We start from the raw sequence: 2794 nt of genomic DNA, 5'->3' as shown, positions 1-2794 counted from the left end.
CATGGATATGAAAGCCTTTATCTGGAGGATTCCACAAAGAAACAAAGAAACAGACAAAATCCTATCTCCCTTTGGCTCTAGTGATGGAGCAGTTTGGCTGCTGGTATGAAAGGGGATTTTAATTAGTTGTCTCAATTATTAATACATCTACCTAATGTTTTCGTGGCCTCATTGACCTGTGAGTAGGGGAGTCAACTTAGGAAAAAGAAAGATGGCTCTTTCTCATTAACACTTCATTCCAGAGCTTCTAGTTTTGGGGTTTACCTTCAGTAGGAGTAGAATCATAACACCTCTATCAAAATTGATGAATCTTTCCCCCTAACAGTTTTATTTCCACCCACTAACTTCATAGTATGTTGCATTAAAAAGAGGTTTGTTGTTGAGAGAGACCCAGATTTGAATCTAGGTTCTGTTTTGTAGTATGACTGGACAAAGTTGCTTTAACTTGTCTGATCCTCAAATTCCTTATTTACAAAATGGTCAACAAGTACCAGTTTTCCATGATTATTTCCAGCATCCTGGTAGTAAGCGCTCAAGTATATAAAAATGTATGTAGAAAAGAGACTGGAAGGAAAAACAGTAGAATGTCAACAATAGCTGTTTATTTTTCCTCTTTTTCTTTTCTGCACTTTCAACTTTCTATTAATATAACAGGCAAGCATTATCTTCAATAGGAAAATTATGATTTACAAAAGCATATCATTTCTTTGTTGAAGCTCACATAGATTGAAATGATTATCTATTGAATTTTCTTTTCCTTTTCCTTTTCCCCATACAATCTACCCTTCTCCCTCTGTTTTGAAAGGAAAGAAGATATGGAGTGTATTAGTTTCCAATTGTTGCCATAACAAATTACCAGAAATGCAGTGGCTTAAAACAACACAGATGTATTCTCTTACAGTTCCAGAGGGCCAGTAGTTTGAAATGAATCTTACAGGGCAAAAATAAGGGTGTGGATAGGCCTGGTTCTTTCTGGAGACCTTGAAGGGAGAATGTTTCATTGTCTTTGTCAGCCTTTAGTGGCTGCCTGTGTTTCTTGGCTTGTAGCTCTTCCTTCCACCTTCAAAGCACATCATTCCAGTTTCTGCTTCTGTCATCACATAGCATTTGCCCCTTATGAGAACCCTCATAGTTATGTCAGACACACCCAGATATCAAGCATAATCTCCCTAGTTTAGGATCCTTAGTAATACCTGAAAAGTCCATTCTACCACAGTAAGGTAATATTAATACATGGAGATTTGAGGGGAGGACATGATTCAGCCTATGACATGGGGCTTATATAAGAAGCAAAGGATTAAAAACTGGGCAAGGAAAAGCAACAACAAAGTTCCTGATAATGTGAAATAACAAAGTGCTTATATATCGAATATCTGTTGGGCATCTTGTAGATTGTAATTGTACTGGACCAACTGCACTGTCAGGGAATATAAGGCATTTGGCTCTGGTGCAAATGCAAAAGCTGATGTGTTCTATTAAAAAAACAAAATCATGGCCGGGCGCTGTGGCTCACGCCTGTAATCCTAGCTCTTGGGAGGCCGAGGCGGGCGGATTGCTCAAGGTCAGGAGTTCAAAACCAGCCTGAGCAAGAGCGAGACCCCGTCTCTACTATAAATAGAAAGAAATTAATTGGCCAACTGATATATATATAAAAAATTAGCCGGGCATGGTGGCGCATGCCTGTAGTCCCAGCTACCCGGGAGGCTGAGGCAGAAGGATCACTCGAGCCCAGGAGTTTGAGGTTGCTGTGAGCTAGGACGCCACGGCACTCACTCTAGCCTGGGCAACAAAGTGAGACTCTGTCTCAAAAAAAAAAAAAAAAAAAAAAAAAAACAAAATCACTATACACAACAATGAAAAACTATCAAATCCTTTCTCTCAAAATCTCTAAAAGGCCAGAAATTCAGCCTAAAATTATTATTATTATTATTTCTTTGAAATGTCAATTCTTACTGTTAAAAGGCACCAGAAAGACTCATGTCAAGGACTGCTCCATGATTCAAAAGCAGCCTATTTTCTCTAGCTTGGTACTAAGATGTGCCAAGAATGATTTTTTTTAAGATGCAAAAAGGTTCAAATTATTATTTTTTGTTGCAAAAATGCCACAGGTTATTCAAGTAACATCAGGAATGGATATAATCAGATCTCATCTATTATTAATGAGGTTCTGCCTTAATGTGATCATTATAGGTATGTGCCTTACACCTAGAAGCTATCATCTAACATAATAACAACCTGAAATAATGAGTTGCCAGCATGATTTTTCTTTTGTGAAGGGTTATACCTATAGGGTTGCTTTTCCCTTTTCTTATAACAACAACAACAATAATAAACCGTAACATTTTAGACAGAGACAGGTGTAAGCTTTATTTGTAATATAACGGTTACTGCTTAACATCTTTATATAATAGTTAAGATTTGCTACAGAGCCAGCACAAAAATGTTTTGAAAACCATATTATTACTACTTATAATGATGATCCCAGAGCTAGAAAAACCCATGACTTTCTATAACATCTGCTCTGTGTGTGTGAGAGACAGAGAAAAAGAAAAAGACAGAGATAGAGACACAGAGAGGGTTCCAAGATGATTATTCTTATAGTTTGATTTACTAAGAAATTAAAATGTATTTTTCTCATATATAAGCTTTTTAACCTTAATCCCTTTCCATCTCTAAGGCATAGGTTCATAAAAGACATAAATTAAGCCTTTGTGAACAGAGGCAGAGACACCACATCCTGAACAATTTAGCTTCCAATAGCATCTGTTTCAGCAGGTTATTACAAATAGTGGTG

The sequence above is a fragment of the Microcebus murinus genome, chromosome 12 (assembly GCF_040939455.1).
Source record: "Microcebus murinus isolate Inina chromosome 12, M.murinus_Inina_mat1.0, whole genome shotgun sequence".
Taxonomy (NCBI): Eukaryota; Metazoa; Chordata; class Mammalia; order Primates; family Cheirogaleidae; genus Microcebus; species Microcebus murinus.
Note: the sequence above shows the minus strand (reverse complement) of the source record.